Raw genomic sequence first — 20,314 nt, 5'->3', positions numbered from 1 at the left:
TACTCAGCAGGAGGCAGGGATCAAAGGCCTGTCCGAGGGAGAGAACACTAGCTTCCTCTGGCACTCTTTATTTGCTGAGAGAAAGTGCTGTCTAAGGCCTTTGTTTTGTTTTCTTTGACGCAGCTTTGCCCAGTGTGCCGACGAGAGGGGCGCCATCTGCCATGTGCCACCCAGCTGGCCGGGACAGGGATGCCTCTGACCTGTGCCCAGGCTCTGGGCATCCTAATGCCCAGGGGCCTGAACCCCAAACGGGAAGGCTGGGGTATGAGGGCCGGGCTCCTCTACTGACCATCACTCCCATTCGCCCGGACACCAGCGTGTCTGCAACGAGGGTCTGAGGTCATCTGAGCCTGGGGTCTTCCAACGTTTGTAGCCACCGAAACCTTGAATTGTGTCCAAGAGAAGTCTCCTAGACAGAATCAGTCTATCTCACACACACATACAGGACACCTACATAAATATTCGGATTCGTGTCTATGTGTCAGAGCAAAGATTACTAACTTAGGAGGGTGCACAACTGTGCCCTCCCCACCTCCCTTGTCCTCACCCTCTCTTCCCCAACAGCTGGGAGAGGGACCCACGATCCAGACCCCACGATGAGGGCTGGAGGATGGGGAAGGGAGAGACTCAGGCCGCTCCCACTGCCGGTCTGGGGGAGGGCGCATGACCCAGACCTGCCCCGGGGCATGCTCAGACCACAGAGACCGGGGCGTGGTGGGTACACCTCCATAAGGAGAGGCTGGGATGGCGGGTGGGACAGAGGCCTCCCTGCTCCCTCAGGAGGGTCTCCTTAGAGGCCCACACAGCAAAGATAGAGCCCAGAGGCAGAGAGGCAGACTTCTGAGATATCACCCAGGAATCCTACCATCCCAGGGCCTTCTCGGCCCCACAAGCCAGTCAAGAGTTGTTCTGCCACCTGTACTCAAGGTAATTGGTGCACACAACACGGTCCAACTAGAAGTGGGATGATGAGGAGAAAGCGCTCAGAGAGGGGGTGTAAGATGGGAACCGAAAATGAGTGAATGGACAGCGGACATCCCTGTGGGTGACTCTGCCTGTGCAGGGGCTTGGGTGTGAGATGACCAGCAGGGACTGAGGTAGTGTAGTCCACTGGGGGCAGTCCAGGGCTCTGGCCTTCGGGGACAGGTGTCCAGAGAGGAGGGACAGTCTCCGTGCGGTGATGCTACTGGTGGTGGCGGCCGCATGGTGGGATGGACAGACAGCCTCCCGGAGCTGACACCTGGTTCCAACCCCAGCTCCCCTCGACGGGTGTGTGAACTCAGACAAGTCACTGTAGCCTTGGAGACTCAAGTGGGAATTATAGTGTCTTGATCCGCCCAGAGGGGTACAATGAGAGAAACATCAGTTATCCGGGCAAAATTCTAACATGGGGCCTGGCAGGTGGTGCCTGGGAATGGCACACCATCCCAAGAGCCCCAGTGTGCAGTTTATAAACATCAAGTATATACTTAAAGGCATGGTTCTACACTTTGCATGATACAATGTATACAACTCTATGTTACGCATGGTGCTCTATTGTAACAAAATATCATCCATTAATACAACCACCCCTGTACCTCTGCCTTCCACCTCCAGATACCTCACACTTCCTGTAGCGCTTCCCCACTGGCTGGCTGTGGCTGTCAGAGAAACATCCTCCTTGCCACAACTTCCTGAGGCCCTGCCTGCACAATGTGCCCCAGGTAGGGTCTAGGCTGAGCCAGGCTTGGGGAACTGCCTGGGTGGAGGTGATGTCCAGGGGAGTGGGTGGGGGGCGGGCGGGTGGGAGGGGGTGTGGGGCAGGCTGAGAGGTGTGGGTGTCTGGGGCAGGCACAGCAGCCTGTGGGGACCGTGAGGATGGAAACCTCATGGAAACCACGGGGCTGGGAGTCCCTGAGCCCCGAGTTCCCTTGGACACGGCGTGTCTCCTTCCCTTACCTGCCAGAACCTGCCAGTCCCCTGACGTCCAGGGCCATGATCCCACCAGCCACAGCCAGGCTCCAGGACACGTGGGGCGTGACGTCCCAGGGGAGCTGGGACAGGAGCATGACCCCCAACCCTGCCTCCCAGGCTGCTTTTGGCGCACACGGTGCTGTCCCCTCCCCCGCTAAACCCAGGGAAATGAGAAGTGCCTCTGGGGTTGATCTTACAGACGACAGGTAAGACGTGGGTCAGACACATGGTGGAGGCTGGCGCCGCCTGTCCCCATCCTTGCGCAGCCACCAGGACGTGGAGTGGTCCCCAGGGCTTGCACCGCGTTCCAGCCACAGTGCCATGTTCCCAGGCCCCATCACTGCTCTACATTCTGGGGCTGGCAGTCCCTGCCGAAGGCATGTGTCCAAGAGGCCGGGCTGCCGGGAGGCGTCCACTCCACTTTTGGGGAACATGACGCCGGCTGCTGGACACCAGGCCTGGCCGGCCAGAGCCCTTTCAGACCCACTGCGGGCCATACAGGTGCTAGGTGGCAAAACCGTGAGTGGGGACTGTGGGCAGGAGGGCTGAGCGTCCAGGAGGTGACGCACCGAAGAAGCCCAGGCTGGCTGACCCTCCCCCAGACCCCTTGTCTTGCCCGACGCACTGGAGTTCCCTGATGGGGCTCAGCTCAGGGCCACCAGAGTACAGCCCAGCTTCAGTCTCTTCTCAACAGACCGCCTGGAACAGGGGCCTCGGGCCTGCGCACACAGACCCAGCACCTATCCAGGGCAGGCAGGCCCCTCTGGGAGTCTCTGAGCTTTAATTACTCCCCAGGCACCAGCCCGGCATAAACACAGCCTAGACGTCCAAGAAAAGCACGCTGCCGGCACGGGGAGCCTCTCTCAGAGCTAAATGCAGCCTGGGCACTAGCCTGCCAGCCAGCGTGCTCAGATAACAATCGGATGCGCCGGGCCCTGAGCTGACCCCAGAGCGGACACGCTCCCGCTCGCTGGGAGCGACCACCCTGGCCAGGCCTGCAGGGCTGCCGGCTGCCTTTCTTCCGCTGGGAAGGGCACTCCAGGGTGGGGAGCAGGAATGCACGTGGGCTGGTCCAAGTTTAGAATGTATTTATAGACGGCTGCCAGCCGAGTGGTACCCTCGAGGTCAACTTCCTGCCAGGCCCTGTGGCCAGATGTTTACTGAGATTGCAGAGACCAACCCACCCACGCATGCCCAGATTCATTCCACATCCATGCCTGGAGGTCGCTTCATGCTGGGGGCCCAGCCAGGCTCTGGAAGCTCAGAGGAGAGCTGGGGCCAGGTCCCAGCACACCAGGGACTTCAGAGGTAGACCCATCACGCACAGGGTGGAATTAAGGAGGAGGAATGGAGGGGAGAGGACTCATGCTTCCCCGGGAGGTAAACCTCAGAGGAAAGGCAGGGCAATGTTGGTGGTGGGTTTAGAAGGATGAATAGGAGCTTTCCAAATGTCCCAAAGAGAGAAAAACAGCACGTGCAATGATATGGCAGTGGGCAAGAAGTGCTGTGTGTGTGGACAGCTGCTGTGTGGCATACCTAAAACATGACACCTAGGAACAAAGAGATACGGGCTTAGGAGGGTCTCCAACTTCAACGTGGGTAAAGCCTTCAAGTAGCCAGGAGAGCTTATGAACATGCAGGCCCCAGGTCCTCCTCTAGTGATTTTTGATTCAGCAGGCCTGGGTGAGACAGGGTCTGATCCGGGGTCACAAAGCCCAGAGAAGGAAATGCAGTCTGGAGAGGCTTCCTGGAGGAAGCAGGTGAGAAGGTGAGGTGGGCTTGAAGAGGGGAGGGCCCTGTGCTGGGGGTGGTGTCAGGCGCGCCACAGCTGCAGGGCACCTGGAGAACAGCAGGGCAGGGTGGCTGCCAGCACACGCCAGACCTCAAGAACCTAGACTGCCTCACGGATCGTGTATCGACCTCATGCTGGAGAGATGCCTTTTTGGACATATCGTATTAAATATGATCAATTTCACTCCTGTCACTTTTTGTTTTTAAATGTGGCTCTCAGAACAGTTAAACTTACCCCTGTTAAGTAATTACTTTGGTAACGTTACTCTGGTAATGTATTATACGTGTACAGACAGTACTCACAACACACTGTCATGCACGCACGTGACACTCACATATGCGCACACAGGCACACATGTGCACACACACACGCACACACCCCTGCTCTGATGGCTGCTCGGGGCCTCACACGGTAACACGGGCAGGCCATGGTCTATGGCTCCCTTGAGCAGAACACGGCACGCGTGGCAGGGGTGCGGGCCGCGGAGCTCCGGCTTCTCATGGACTCTACAGGCCAGGAGGTGGGCTGGGCGCACAGGCTGGTAACCTGTCGCCGGGTCCTGCTCTTCTCTTCCTGGGATCAGCCCTGGAACACCGTCTCCTCCTGGCCTCCCCGACCCTGCACAGAAGTCCCCTTCGCAACTTTGCCCCAGGTACGCTGAGCTCCTATGGGGGCGAGGCGGGGCGGTGCCTGGGGCCCAGCCCAGCCCAGGCGGCCCTGCACAAACGCTTGTGGGACGAAGGCATGGGGCACAGAGGGAGCCCAGCACCCAGAGGGGTCGCGGGGCCGCCAGGGAGGACACCGCCTGCTCCCATTCCCCGGGTGTCCCAGACGCCACTAGTTGTCAGACTCGTCTTTCCAGCTGTGTGCTCTGGAACCGTGGAAACAACCCAGGATGGGTTACGGGGTCCACTTTGGGATAGACCTGAGCTAACACTCTACAGGTTCACCTGACTTCAGTAAGTGACGTCAGGCCATCCTGGGATTGGTTCAGAGCTAGTGGTCCCTGAGTCATGTGCTTGGTCTCTCTCCAAGGGCACCACCCTGCCCCGTCCTGAGAAAAAGCCCCTTGGGCAAGGTGGCAGGAGTGGCGAGCAAGCGCACATTTCTGGCAGAGCAGCGGGGTTCCCTGGAGGGGCCCGGGTCTCCCCTTTGTTCAGGGGAGACATCTCAGGGACTGGCGGGGCCAGAGGACAGAGCCTCCTGCAAGACAGGGCTGTTCCTTAAGGACACGGCCTCAGGGTCGTGGTGGCTGCCCTTGGCCTCGATCCCGCCTCCACACCCAGGCAGAGGCTGAATCTGGGCCCCTCTTCCCGGCACGTGACCCGAGTCAGTGCCTCCACCTCCCGGTCCTGGATTCTGCGTCACAGGAAGAGGGTCGGGGTCCCCACGGCCTTACCCACAGGTGGGAATAGGAAACGGTGTGGCTGCCATGAGGAATGCTCGGGCAGTTCCTCAGAGCGACAGGTTAGAGTGACCACCTGACCCTACGGATGTCTACCCACGAGAGATGAGAACACACGTCCACACAAACGCCTGTGCACATGTGTTCATATCAGTGTCAGCCACACAGTGTGGTCATCCACAGTCTGGAATATTATTCAGCCATGAAAAGGAACAAAGTGCCCATCCCACCTACAATGTGGATGCGCCGGGCAAGCACCCAGTGAAGAGAGTCAGGAAGATAAACACGGTGTGGTTTTGTTCGTGTGAAACATCCAGGATGGGCAAAGACAGAAAGCAGCTAAATGGTTGCCAAGACTGGGGGAGGGGCTGGAGGGACTGCCAGTGGGTCCGGGTTTCATTTTGGGGTGACGAGAATGTTCTAGAACAAGACGGTGGCGATGGTTGCACAACCTTGTGAATATACTAAAACCCACTGACGTGTACACTTTTTAAGGGTGAATTTTATGGTGCACGAATTATGTTTTGTTTTTAAAAGAAGAGGTTTCTGCTAGGCTTATGGACACAGGACACCCACCAACCCACAGCCTCCACCAGTAGGGCTGCCTCCTCCAGTACCAGGGCCTGGTCCTGGCTCCCTCGCCCCGTGGCCATTCGACACTGACTGCTCCCCTAGCCCCCCCAGCCGGGAACCCAGAGGGGCCCCATTCTGCAGCTTCTCTGCTGGACACATACAAGGCCCAGAGGAGCAGGCCCTGCTTACACATGGCCACCTTGGCCCGGTCGTCCCAGAGGAATTCGGAAAATGCAATGGTCACATTCTGCAAGGCTGGGCCTTTGGGAAGACTCGAGGCCGCTCATGAATGTGGAGTCTGTTCGGCCGCTGGCTGGGATGCAAGCCTGTGAACAGCCTAGAGTCGGGACAGAGGCCGCAGCAGACGACCTGCTGCTGGTTCCCGCTGGCCAGGAGGGCCTGGGGATGGCAGAGGAGGCTGCCTGGGCGCAGGGCCCGGTTCTGTCCACCTGTAGCACGTTCGCCTCCTGCTGTCACCAGCACGGCCCTGCCCTCCTCCACTGGTTGCGGACCCCAGGTCCAGGTGGAGTGGCCAAGACCAGGACAAATAGCTGCATTCCACACCCTGAAGACCACATCCCCTGGCCCTCTCTGGGCTTCCAAGGGGCCACTGCCTCGTTCTGGCCTTGGGGAGGCTGAGTGGGACTTGACCGTAGGTTCTGAGTTCCCTTTAAACTCATTTCTTCACTGGAGGGTCTCCCATCCCGACCTGGGAAGGGGGGAGCTGTTGGTGTGGGCACAGAACTGCTGGGCTGCCAGCTCCTGGGTGGCGGGTGGTGGCCCCTCTTGCTTCAAGTGCTGGGTGATGGGAAGGCTGGGGCCTAGGCTGACGGTGTCAGGATGTAGTAGGTGACCCCCAGGGTTCCCCAGATGAGCCCTGCCTGCTCACCCCCCCTCCTCAGGCTCTCCCCATGGTCATAAAGGGAGCTTATATTTGGAGCTGTGCTCTGAGAAGCTGGCTTTATTTAGACAAGGATATAATTCTCAGAGACCACTTCAATCCTGACAAGAGCTGGGATGAGTAATCGCAGGAAGCCTACGTTTTGACGCTGGGGTCACAGCCCTGAGTCCTGCCAGTTCAGTCACTGATCTCACTTCTAGTCTCCGGGACTCAGGACTGGCAACCACAGGCTGTGGTGTGAGGGGCGGGGCCGTAGGCTCCAAGGACCATCTGGACGCAGGAACTCTCTGTGCTGACCGCAGCCAGGCCCTGGCCCCCAGCACATCGGTTGGGGGAGGGTCCCTGAGCGGCCCCACCCTGCCTCCTACCCTCCCTCCAAGTTAGTGGGACACACCCAGGCCAAGGGGGGCAGTGACGTGGACACCAAAGGAGGCTGAGGAGCCTAGAGACTTGACAGTGTTTGAGGAGGGAGGAGGGAATCCCAAGTCAGAAGGCAGAGAGGCCTTGGTTTTATGGGAGGGCAGCTTCCAGGCTGCGCATGTGACTGCACTGCGTGTGGCCTCTTCAGGAACAAGGACAGCTCTGCGTGCACTGCTCACACATCTAATGCGGGGCCGCCACTCACGCTTCCAGGACCTCTGAGAGTGTAGAACAGGCACCCCCAGGATGGACACAGCCTGGGCAAGCAGAGGCCTGGTGAGCAGAGTATAGTATATAGCTGGGTGCCCTTGTGCAGTGAACAACCTACCCAACCGCACAGGCTTACCTTTCCTTCCAACCAGGGAAATGATGGAACTGAATGAAGTACAAGATTGCAATCAGTCCCCAAGGACAGTGTCTGCCACCCTGGCCATGGTCACTAAGTGAAAGGTGAGGATAAACTAGCCAGAGAGGGACCCCAGGCACCTGCAAGAACATCTCCCAGTGCTCACTACCCCCCCCCCCTCCTCCTTCCACCATGCTCAGTTCAGCCCCCAATTCTATCAGGATGAGGCTAGCAATAGAAGCTGGGAGTGCTGAGTGCGCTGTACAGCTTGGAGGACAGAGGTCCAAGCACCAGCATCAGCTTCCTGTTCACGGGGGACAGGCGAATGGGAGACAGGCAGGCTCACAGGTGATGGGGGGGTGCCAGGAAGAATGAGGGCAGAGCAGAGGAGGGGGCACCCTGACGGGGAAGGTGGGCCAGTGGAGATGAGAGACCGGATGCCGAGTATCCGAGTATCCGAGTATCCGGGCCAGGAGTGGGGAGGGGGAGCTGGCGTCCTGTATGCTGATGGACCTGGAGCGCCTTCCAGGGGAGAGCGGGCTGGACTGTGGCCATCCACAAATGCTGGGCTCCAGCTCTGCTCTGTCTGCACGGGCAGAAGAGTGGGCTGCTCCTGTGCTTACCCTACCTCTTCCCTACCGTGCAACTAGGATGAACAAAGCCAAGGTGGGCGGGCCAGCGGGGATGGGCTGGGAAGCGGGCCCACCAGGAGGACCCAGGCTGCACAACGGTTCCCTATGACCTCCCTTTGTCCGGGACTGGCAGCTGGCACTGCGCACCCCTAAGTCTTCTGCATCTTCCAGACCCTTCCCACAGACCCCGTGGAGTCTGAGAGTCTCAGGCCAGTGACCACAGGGCTGGGCATGCCCACCTGTGCCCCTATGTTCTGCACCTCAGCGGGTCCCGTGAAGCCCTGCGAGGTCCCCCATTGTGCTGGTGACTTGCCCACACAGCCCCTGGACAGCTGTCTCTAGAGCCTGTACTCTTGATCTGCATGGCCTGCCCCTCGCTCTCAGCCGGCCCTTTTGAACAAGGAAGAGGAGGGTAATTGAACTGTTAGAGTCAAAGCCAACAGGGATGGGGTGTGCTGGGCTGGGCAGTCTCAGGCTCCAGAGGAAGCCACCGTGTGAGTGGCGTCCAGGGGCACATGTGTCTTTGGCACCATTGGTGGTGGCAGGGTTCCAGAAAAAAGGAGGTGAGGGCAGGTCTCTGCTTCCAGGCCACCCTGGTGCTCACGAATGTGAAGCTGGCAGAGACCTGCCAACCTTCTCCGAAAGAGAAAGAGAGAGAGAGGTGCGCGGGTACCTGGCCTGGAAGTCAGTCTAAAAAGGCATAGGCCTTGAGATTAGACTGAAAGGGGATGTAACCTCTCTGTTAACGTTCCCCAGAGGCAACTGTGTGTGAGTTAGCCTGAATGCCTGGCTCCCAGAGGGCAGGACTGGGGTTGATAGGAGCCACAGGTGGGAGGTTTCTGCTCTACCTGCAGCAGGGCTGGCTCGGGGCTCTCCAGTGGGTTTCAAGGGTGGGACCTCACTGCTGAGACAGGAATGAGTTTCCCATCACTGGGGGTATTCAAGCAGAGTCGGTAACCTGGAGGCTGGGTCTGGTGGAGACTGAAGGCTGGATGAGGGGGTTGAAGTTCATGACCTCTAAGTTCCCTCTGCACCTGAAATCCTGGGACTTGCTGCTTCCACATTGCCTGCCAGGGTGGCCAGCCGGGGATCCAGGTGGGGATCACGCATCCTTTTCCTGTGTTTCCCACGCTGAGATGCTGGAGGGGCCACGGTGCCCCTCCAGATGGCCCAACCTTCCTATTTGTCTCAAAAAGGACTCCCCCTCTTCCTCCTGCGGGGAGGCTCCAGGCAGGCTCTACTGTGTGGTTCTGGACCTGCCAGGTTGGGCACAAGGAACATGTGGGCACGCTCTCCCAGGCCACCTTCTCAGAGGCAGCCTGGCTGCCCTTCCTAAGACCGTAACTCCGCCCCCCTCACCCGTAGCCAGCTCCCTGTCTGACACTGCCTGTTTCCCTGCTCCTTCTCGGGAAGGCAGGGGTCTTTGCTGCGTCAGGGGGTGCCTGGGACAGTGTGGGGGCACAGAGCGGGCTCAGGACACACTCGCTCAGCCACCACTCAGATGCGGAGTCTATCTGATGAAATGGAGAGGGCTGTCAGCACCGCTGCTCACCAGCTGTGCTGTGCTGGCCCAGTTACCTAACCTCTCTGACCCCCGGTTTCTTGATACAGGGCACCTCGCTCAGGACAGAAGGACCAAGCAAGCACAGTAACACGTGGCAGTCCCGACACAGTAAGGAGCATCTGCTCAAACGCCCGTCCAGAAAGGGTTAATGGCCTCAGCGGCTGCCACTGTGAGAACCCCCACCACCTCCTCCGCAACCAGAGGCTTGTCCCTCCGACTCCGTTGCCCCTCGAGTGGAGGGGGCAGGGGCAGGGTCTGGCGGCCGCGGGAAGTCTCCGCGCGCCTGGCTGGCCTTCCCTTCCGGCTGCCGCCGCGCGGCGCCGCGTCCCCACGGGTCCCTCTGGCTGGGTTCCCCTGGTGACCTGAGCCAGCCAGGGGCGCGGGCCGAGTGGGGGAGCCGCGTGGCCTCCCCCGCAGCAGCACAGCGGCGCAGAGCCCCCCAAGACCGGAAAGACCCCACCCCGCTCCTCCTGTTGCCTCTGCTGCCTGACCGAGGGCCACAGGGCCAGCACGCCCCGGGGCGACCCAGAGGAGGCAACGGCCCGGCTTGGGAACCAGCTGCTGCGGTCTGCAATGAATGGTCCGTCCACCGCGGCTCTCGTCCCTGCCCGGCCCTCCCGCTCCCCCCGGAATCCCTGGCCATACGTCCCCCGCTCGCCGCTCCCAGCAGTCCGGCCGGGCGGCTCCTAGCTCCCCCAACCCACCGCCCAGCGGTCCTGGCCGGCTCGCAGTTCCCGGCACTTGGGTTGCACTTTGCAAAGTGTCCGGCGGAGCTGGCCCAAGCTCTTGTCAAGGGCGCTGGACAGGGCTGAGGCCAGGCGGCACGGCCACGGCCCCCACAGAGCCCCCGGCGCGCCCTGGCGTCTGAGTAGCTGCACGGCCGTCCCGGGCCATGAGCGAGGTCGGGGCAGCCGGGCCGCGGCGCAGAGAGGGCCGGGAGGGTCCGTCCGGTCCCGCCGGGGCGCGCCGCCGAGGGCGCGGGGATGTGGAGGGGCGGGGGCGGCCAGGTGACCCCGGGGAGCAAGCCCTGAGTCCTTCCGGAGCCGCCCGAACCGGTGGCGCTGACCGGCAGCCTCGGGCGGCGCGCGGCGCGGCGCATCCACACTCACCTTCCGCTCCCAGGGCCCCGCGCCGCTCGCCGCGCTGGCGGATGCAAACGAGCTCCCGGAACGGCAGCGGCGGCCGCCGGCGTCCGGCCCGCGCACGGCGCTCTGCGGCGCGGAGGCGCAGTCCTCATCCCCGACCGCAGGCCCGCCCGGCCGCGCAGCGCTCTGCCCCTCCGGGGCGGGGTGGGGAGAGGAGGAAAGCAACCTCCACCCGCTTCCCAGGTCGGGCCGCGCGGGCCAAGTCCTCTCCAAACAAGCTCCGGCGGCCGGCCGGGTGCTCCGAGCGCCCTCCGCCCAGCCCTCGGCGGCCTGCGGGGTCTGCCCCCGGGAACCGGTGGCTAAGGTTACAAAATTTCACACACCCCGGCCGCCCCCGCCCCCGCCCCCCGCCCCCACTACTGTAAGCACTGCTCTTCCTGGGTGTTTGCTTCAGGGGACCCACTCTAGAGATGGGGATCCCCATGGGAAAGGTATGTAAACCCAGACCCCTGCCCGTCCACTCAAGACTGGCGGGTCTTGCTGCTGCTCAGAGGCAAGTACTGGATTTAGCAGAACTTTCCAGGCTGTTGAAGTGTGTCCTGTGGTTTCCAAGTGCTCCTGTCTCCATCCCCGCCTGCCTCATCTCCTGCCCCCACCAGGTACCAGCAGGGTAAACACCTTCTTCCCCTGTGCTTCCAGTCAGGAGGATGAGGGCACCCGTCTTGTTTGGCACCTACTTGGGGGACTCCCGTCTGAGGTAGCCCCATGCCTCAAAGGTGGGAGTCCAGGGTTCCTAGAATCAGAGTGCCTTTGCTCTGTCCCCCACCCCCCAGCCTGGAACACAGATGGTGGGAAGATGGAACCATGCAGGCCCCTAGAGTGGGAGGGGCCCTTACAGGTCAGCTGCTCAGGGGTTCTTTCACAGATGAGGACATCAGGCCCAGAGAAGGCAAGGGACCTGCCCAAAGCCACACAGCCCATAGCATGTGACATGGGCTATCCTGGGACAGGCAGGAGCGAGAGGCCAGTTCCTGGTGTGGACATGTGGGTCCTTCGAGGTCAGGGGGCAGTCCTTGTGGGAGGTGTCCTGCAACAGCTGCAGCCCCTCCCCACTTTAGATGAACCAAGGCATAGGCTTACGGCTTCTAAGACGTGAAGTTGGGGGGAATTCTTCACTTCCAGAAAGGGCGTCCTTTCCTAAATAGTTCTTTGAACCATGCTTCCCCTGAGAGTGCTGCAGGGAGCTGGACTACTGAAGTTCAAGTTTCACACCCTCTTAGGAACACCTTTCTTATGTAAAGCAAGGTATAGGTAACGAGGGCCTTTGGAAATGAGTGAATGGGCTGCCGCCACCCCCACCCTGTAGCCTGTGAGTTTCCATCAGAGGCCGAGCATCGAGCATCGAGCTCTTCACCGACAATTCACAATCAGCTAAAGCACGCTGTGAATCAAACTCAGTTTTCCTCTGGCTGCTCATTACAGTGTCAGAGGTTCCAGAAATCCCTGCCAGCTGTCTTGAAAACCTGAACCCGGGGGCTAGGGGCTTGGGGGCTCCGGGCCTCAGCTCACATTTCCGTGGCATCATTCTGGGCCTCAGGGTCCTGGGATCGCCCTCTCCATGGAACGCGGCATGGCAAGGGACTGAGTCCCCTCTGGTTAATCGGTATTTCAATCAGTTGGTTTCCTAAAGTTTCTAGTGCTGGGGGTCCCCTGGCTCAGACAAAGTTCCCAGAAGGTATTTCCTTCCTAATCCTTCCTAATGGGTCTATTCTTGTTTCTAAGAAAGGCCGCAGTTTCAGAGCTCGTGTGTGTGTGTGTGTGTGTGTGTGTGTGTCCAGCTGTGGCACACCCATGCGCCCTGTGGTGTGAGAAGTGAGTTCTCTCACGAGCAGGAGGAAGCGGCAGCAGACCCCGCTCCATGCTGCCCCATGACCACAGTCCTACGAGTTGATGGAGAGAGGTGGGCTACCCTCCTCACCTCCCAGAGGGCTTAGAACATGCCTACGGACACACGACAAGCCTCTCCTGGCCACCCCACGCACGGGGAGCGTAGCCCTCCAGGTCGGTGTCCCTAGTGGGACTGCCCCCAAGCCCCCGCTCCAGTCCTCCAGGCACACCTGCCAGGGGGTGAGGCCCAGCACTTCTCCACCGGGAGTCTGCTGTGGGGGACAGAGACCAGGGGAGTTGCCAGACCTCCTGCACAGTGCAGGTCGGCCCCAGGACAGAGGAGTATCTGGTCCCAGATAGTTAGCTGTGGTGAGGGTGGGAATCCCGGGGGCAGAAGCCTCCAGCCTCTGGGAGGTCAGTGATCTAGGCCTCTGGCTTTTGGAGCCTTCTCTTCCTCCCCACTGGATGTGAAGCTGCCTTCTCGGGAGGAGCTGGCCAATAGGACACCCCATGGGTCTGCCCCATGGGAGGCCCAGCTCCTGCTTGTTTGCTTGGAAAAGAGCTGGATGGGCTGTGCTGAGCCCCCCTCTCCAAGAGAACACGACCTGGCAGGGGTCTGACTTGACTTACCCGAAGTCACAGATACGGAGTCCGGCTCTCCCGCTGCCCACCAGCCCCCACACTGCCCGTTGCTGGCTGCCCCCCAGGGGCACGGGCTCCCTGGGCCCCTGCGCGTGCTGGGAGAGCCAGTCAGCCCCTGAGTCATCCCTTAACTTCTGCCTGATGTCAAAATGAAACCGCGGACCCGAAGCCAGAGCAGGGGTGGGAGGAGTGAGAAACCTCCAGCAAATTCCAGGGGCATAGTGTCACATGGCTGCTCCAGTTCGACACTGACAGTGCCTGGCATGTGCACACCCATCCATCCAGGTAGCCTTGAGCGTCAAAGGTGATGTCCACCCCGGCTCCAATGGTGGACCCTCTCCTGTCGGGTCCCTGGGGATGAGACCTTCTTTCCCAGGAGACCAGACCTCTGGCCATGGACCAGGCCTGTGGTGTGACGTCCTGAACTGGATGTTTCAGCCCTCCTGGAATTTTCTCAGCGAGTGTCACCTGCTATCTCAGGCTCCTTAACCTCCTTGTCAGATGGGGAAACTGAAGCTGGAGGAGGCAGGGAGCCCATATAAGGACACAGGAGTTTGTGGTAGAGCCAGTCTCTGTGCTGCCTGCCTCTGCCTGCTGTGGGCTCCTGGCTGAGTTCAGGCTGAGGGCCTGGTGGCAGGCGGCTGCCTGAGCTCTGGGGGCCCCCACTTCTCCCAGGGGTCCTGGTTGGGGGGAGTATGGATCTAGTTGCTCTCGGGGCCAATCCCATGAAGATTCTCCTTGTTCCTTGGCAAGGACGCAGCAAACATAGACATGTGTGGAAACCAAAACTTCCCAGGGAGGTATGCCCTGTGCACTGTCCCTGTGGGCTCCAGGGAAGCCACATGAGGGACATGATATTGACGGAATTTGCCAAATAGTCCGTGAATTCAGGAAGGCTAGCATAGGCAGGCCTGGCCTCCGTCCCTTGCTTGCACTCTGCCAGCTGTGTGTCCTTGGGCAAATCAGCAGTCTCTCTGAGTCTGCCTCCTCATCTGGGAGGTGGCAACATCAATGCCACCACTCAGGGAGAATTTGAGAGGCTGGGAGGGCAGACCCAGCTCCTCCGGATAGTGGCTGGGGATCTCTGGGGGTCTCTGAGCTATTGGACATAGTAGCGGTGTCCAAGTGAGGAGGAGCATGTGGTCCCAGGACTCTAGGGCCCTTGATGACCGGCTGACATGTCCCTCTCCTTCAGGCACCCGGGCCAGGACCCACCTACAAGTTTCCTTCCTGACATCAGGGAAGAAAAAAAGTCCAGGTTCTACAGGACATCGGGAAAGTACAAAATGGAAATGAATAAATCTTTATCTATAAAGTGTGGCGTGAGTTTTACTGCCTAAGTGCAGCTCAGGTCCCCAGCAGGCGTGCGTTAAAGCTGTTTCGATGAGCTGTCTGGGGCCTTTGTGGGGTCTGCTGTGATGGAGGTGGGGTCCCCAGCGAAGGTGGGTCAGGAGGGGAGAAGGCAGGGGGAGGAGGCCGGGGGAGGAGGGGAGGCAGGGGGAGGAGGCCTGAGCTGGGGCCGTGCGGGTGGGGCTGGCTCAGAAGCAGCCTCTTTCCAAGGAGACATTCCAGACTGACGGTGGCGTGACTCAGACACCCGCCCGGAGCACGATTGTTTCTGCCTGTCTTCCTGTCTTCCGTGGCCCCGTTTGTGAGCAAAAAGAGGGAGAGGAGAGGGTGCTTTCCCAAGGAGGGTCTTACACGCAGACACAGTCACCCCCTCCCTCCACATACCATGCCCACCCCCAACCCCGTGCTCTCACATGTGGGGGCTGCATGCCCCTGGGCCTGGCAGGAGTTCACCTCAGGCTGAGGGACCCCTGACTTGGCAGAGGCTCGGAGGCCGTGTAGGACTTTCCGAGGCAGACTCTTCCCAGGACTGACAGCCCTCCTATCCCCTCCTTCCAGCACCAGCCCCTCTGCCTCCAGGAAGCCTTCCACGCCCTACACACTGGCTCAGGACTCCCATCTTGCCCAGGCTCCTCCCAGCAAGGCCAGCAGACAGCCAGTGGCCCTAGTCCATACCCCAACCCCGCCATCTGCCAACAGATGGCCCGAGCCTCAGTTTCCCCATCTGCCATGGCAAGTCAGACTCGTTCATAAAGATGCCGGGGCCTGTGGGTGGCTCTTCATGGCCCGACATTCTCAGCCTGAGCGCCCTGGATTCAGCCTCTCGTGGACCTTCAAGATGGGAATCCTTCTAATGAAAAGAAAACAGACGTGGCGGAGACGGGGCCGGCCGCGGTAACCCAAGCCAGCGTTCTGGGGCATGAATGGGCCCTTTCATGGGGCAGCCGCAGAGCGAGGGCTTGGGGTGGAGATCTCCGGCTCGGCCCAAGGAACGGCAGTGCCCGGGGCAGGCCCGGGGCAAAGAGGAGAGGGACAGGGCCCACAGCCCCAGCCTCGGGCCTCGGGGCCTCCGGGCCCAGCCTCCTCCTCCCTCACTACGGCCCCCTGACACCAAGCCTGGCTGCAGGAAAGGAACTAGCCGTCCCCGGTCCAAATGCCACTGTCCTTGTTTTTCTCCTATAATTACGTCTCCGAGGGCTAACTACAAATTTACATGTTGCTCAGCTCGGTCGTTTATCCAGAGCCTGTGAGGAAGGCTCCGGCTGTAAAAGGCGCATTCATATGTGTTTTCGTGTTGCTCGGGGTGACCGGCCACGGTGTGCGGACACAACTGGCCCTTTTAGCCAGGGCAGCTAGGGGGGCAGCGGCGCCCTCACCACCTGGCCTGTGTAAATGCCTCCACACCACTGGCCGTGAATGACTTCAGTGTACGGAGGTTTTCTTTTTCCATACCTGGCCACCAGAACTTCCAACATTCTTCTAGAAAAAAATGTGGCAAGCTTCCCTGGGATCGTGTTCTCTCCAAATGGCTTATCCATCCCTGTCCGGCCCGGCACAAGCCAGCTCTTCTTCCATTTAGTGACGTGAGAGAAAAACCGTGCTTCCGTTTCTGCCACCTGCTGTGACGGCCCCAGCCCTTGTTCCTGCTGACTGCCTGGGGGCAAAGGCCAGTGACGGGACATTCCCCCCACCTGGGGCCCTGAAGAGAGGTGCCGGGCTGATCGTGGGATCCGAGGTGCGGTGGTCTGGGCAGGTCCAGCCTGCAGGGGTCTCGGGCTGGGCCCATCCCGGGGAGCTGGGACCCTCTGTGGACGCCAGCGGATGTTCGGGCAGGCTGCAGCTGGACACAGGCACCCCCACCCCATCCCTTGGGGCACCATGAGGGTGCTGCCTCTCCTCCCAGGGGCCGTGCCCATCACAGATGCCTCCTCGGGACAGCCCTGATGCCGGGATAGCCGGGGACACGACAGGAAGGTGGGTGGGTGAGCTGACCTCAGAGTGGTGTGTGTTCATGGGCACATGTGACTGTGTGTGCGTACATGCATGTGTTAGGGGATGTGTGCGTGTTCCTGTGAACAGGTGCGTGTTTAGCTGCATGTGAGGAGCATGTGTTTGTGATATCATATGTGTGTATGTGAATGCACATGTATGTCCACTAGTACGCATGAATACATGTGTCAGTTTGTGTGTGTGTGTGGGCATGCTCATGCGTTTGTGTGTACACGTTTGTGTGAGTGTATGTATGAGAGTCTGTGTACATGTGAGGATGCCTGTGGGCATACACTTGTGAGTGTGTGCATGTGTGTGAGTGTGCCACACGCACACCCTGGGTGTCTGCCGTGGGACCAGTGACGCTTGGCTCTGCGGAGAAGTGTGTCCAGCCGAGAAGGTGCCTGTGAGTGTGTCCTCGGCGGCTGACCCGCGAGGACCCCCGTGGTCGGTCACCCGTCTCCCTGGGACTGCGCCCACGCTGGTGAGGGGCCCGAGGTGCTGAGCAGCAGCAGTGCGGGTCCAGTTGCAACCCAACCCCGCCTCCTCCTTCCACTCCGGCCTCAATTTCCCTGCCCCATCCTGGTGGCCGCAAGCCCTGGTGGACGGTACCTTGTGTGTCCTTGGCAGTGACTCTCCTTCCTGATGTCCCCCAACCCTGCCTCACTGATTCCCATAGCTCGCGATCAGCACAGCCCAACAGCGGTCACCCTGCTCCCTGCAGTGTCCTTTCCGAGACTTGCCCTGAGTCACCAACAACTGGGTGCCCCTCCTCTAGTCCTTCTCAACCCTTCCACAGAGGAGCGTGGGTGCTGGACACACCTGCTCACACCTGGGCTGTGGCCGTCACCCAGCCAAGGCCTTGGAGGACCTTACATGGGCAGGAAAGCACCCGGCTGCCCGTGCGGCCCCAGCGCCCCGTGCAGGTGAGGTGGGGGGAACACAGCAGCTCCTGGGGCTCTCACTGCCTGTGTGGACTCAGATAAACATGACATTCACGTGTCATTCGGTCTCTGGGACACACGGGGCACGGTGTCCAGCTGGACCTGCATGCACGGCCAGTGTTCCCAGGGCTCAAGTGTAGCTGCTCTGACTCAGTGGTGCCCCAGGCCCAGCAGGGACCCTGCATGGTGACTGCTCCCGAGAATCTAATTCTGGGGTTTCGAAGGTGGGTTAGTGTCAGTGATAGAACAGCTCACTGCAAACATGTCCAGGACACCTCGGCCAGGGTGGTAGTTCTTTCGAAAACATGGACTCTGTTGTGACATATCCCTGCTCACAGGCTGCTCGTGGCTCCCCGGTGTCTGCAGGACAGCATGTAGTCTCAGTTGTAGACTCAAGGCCTTTCCTGGCCAGGCCCAAGTGCATCTGGGTCTCAGTGTCTCCCCTCCTCTTCCTCCTCTCTGCTCAGACCACACTGAGCTGCTGTGCATCTCCATAAATACCCCTCCACTTCCCACAACTCACTCTGCATTCCTTTACCTCCTGCCACCGTTGCCAGCCCAGCAAACTCCTATTCATCCTCCAAAACCCACTCAAGAAGTTCCCTCCTCTGTGAAGCCGTCTTGTTGACCCGTAGATTTTGGCACACGTACACCACTCTGGTGTGCTGCACCGTCTGTGCATCAGTCTCCCCTGCAGGCCCTATTCATGTTCATACACCTGATACCTCGGCTCCACATGTCCACGATGGTCTAAATCTGTCCTTTCATTCCTCACCACATGGCCATCCCTCAGCCTGGGATGCTGTCTTCTCTGTCACTTGAAGACGCTTCACTCTTTTAAACATGTTTAAGATGCACCCCTGCCCCTGCCAGGAGCCCTCCATGACCACATGATGGGGACAACTGTACAGAACATCTGAGGATAAGCAGTGCCAGGAAGACTCTTGGGGATGGTCTGGTCCAGCCTCTTCATCTTACAGATGAAGAAACAGAAGCCCAGAGAGGGAGAGAGAGCTGGGGAGGGACCAGGTCTCTGCAGAGCTCCATGCTCTGCACTGAGGCCAGGGGCCCAGAGGAGCCCTCTGCATTGCCCCCTGCTCTATGCAGGGACTGCGAGGCCGACAGAGCAGGGTCCTGCTCTGCTCACTCTCCTGGAGGCTTTACTTCATTTTACTGCCCCTAAACTTCCTGTGATGATGGGCAGGTATAAGGAAATTTTGTTGTTCAGTTGCTTCAGTCGTATCCTATTCTTTGCGATCCCATGGACTGTCACACGCCAGGCTTCCAACAGAGTGGTGTTGCAAAGAGTCAGACCCGATTGGGTGACTGACAACAACAAAACAACAAGAAAACCTCCAACAAAACACCTGCCCATCATCACAGTGAGACACCCCTGCCATCCGAGCACCAGGAAAAGTGTGACTGAGGGCAGTGGAGGCGGCAGTGCTGCCACTCACCACCTATGTGACTTCAGACATGAGGTGCCTCCTCTCAGGTTTCTCCTTTGAAAATGGGGATAATATATTTTGGTTGTCACAATGATTCAAGGAAATGATGTATATTTGTTGTTGTTCAGTTGCTCAGTTGTGTTTGATTCTTTGTGACCCTATGGAGGGCAGCACACCAGGCCTCCCTGTCCTTCACCATCTTCCAGAGCTTGCTCAAACTCATGTCCATTGAGCTGGTGATGCCACCCAACCATCTTGTCCTCTGTCACTCCTTCTCCTCCTGCCTTCAATCTTTCCCAGCATCAGGGTCTTTTCTAATGAGTCAGCTCTTCCCATCAGGTGGTCAAGTATTGAAGCTTCAGCTTCAGTATCAGTCCTTCCAAAGAATGTTCAGGATTGATTTCCTTTAGGATTGACTGGTTTGACCTCCTTGCAGTCCAAGGGACTTTCAAGAGTCTTCTCCAACACCACAGTTCAAAAGCATCAATTCTTTGACACTCAGCCTTCTTTAGGGTCCAACTCTCACATTCATACATGACTACTGGAAAAACCATAGTTTTGAATAGATGGACCTTTGTTGGCAAAGTAATGGCCACTGGGGGTGTGTGTGTGTGTGTACACTGAAGTTGCTCAGTTGTGTCCAACTCTTTGCGACCCCATGGACTATAGCCTGCCAGACTCCTCTCTTCATGGGATTCTCCAGTCAAAACACTGGAGCAGCTAACCATTCCCTTCTCCAAGGGATCTTCCTTACCCAGGGATTAAACCTGGGTCTCCTGCTTTGCAGGTGGATTCTTTACCATCTGAGCCATCAGGGAAGCCGATGTATGTTTAGTAAAGTGCATAAGAGAGTGCCTGACACAGAGCAAGTAGACTGCCATCATCATTGTGATGTGATGATGGTGATGGTGCTAATGATGAAGGTGATGGTGGTGGTGGTGGAAAGATGGTGATGTGATGTGATGAAGGTGATGGTAGTGATGATGATGATGATGGTGATGGTCATGATGGTGGTGATGGTCATGATAGTGGTGATGATGAAGGTGATGATGATGGTGGTGGTGGGAGGATGGTGGTGATGGTGATGGTCATGATGGTGGTGATGGTGGTGGTGGTGGAAAGATGGTGATGTGATGTGATGAAGGTGATGGTAGTGATGATGATGATGATGGTGATGGTCATGATGGTGGTGATGGTCATGATAGTGGTGATGATGAAGGTGATGATGATGGTGGTGGTGGGAGGATGGTGGTGATGGTCATGGTCATGATGGTGGTGATGGTGGTGATGGTCATGATGGTGGTAATGATGAAGGCAATGATGATGGTGATGAAGGTGATGATGATGGTGGTGGTGGGAGGATGTTGATGGTGATAAGGATAA

The 20,314-nt window shown here is 59.0% G+C and overlaps 1 protein-coding gene across 2 annotated transcripts in view; it reads right to left on the bottom strand.

Annotated features, from left to right (window-relative positions):
- Positions 1-20,314, bottom strand: part of ZNF469 (zinc finger protein 469) — a 239,812-nt gene that overhangs the window by 35,988 nt on the left and 183,510 nt on the right. The window contains exon 1 of one of the 2 annotated variants that reach the window (XM_065925173.1): positions 10,696-10,846. The exons of the other annotated variant lie outside the window; for it this stretch is intronic. The gene's annotated coding sequence lies outside the window, so the exon portion shown is untranslated. Of the gene's footprint in view, positions 1-10,695; positions 10,847-20,314 lie in introns of those variants that run through there. 2 annotated transcript variants of the gene reach the window in all.

The sequence above is a fragment of the Muntiacus reevesi genome, chromosome 2 (assembly GCF_963930625.1).
Source record: "Muntiacus reevesi chromosome 2, mMunRee1.1, whole genome shotgun sequence".
Classification (NCBI taxonomy): Eukaryota; Metazoa; Chordata; class Mammalia; order Artiodactyla; family Cervidae; genus Muntiacus; species Muntiacus reevesi.
The sequence above is the reverse complement of the archived record's forward strand: the minus strand, read 5'-3'. Positions and strand labels throughout refer to the sequence as shown.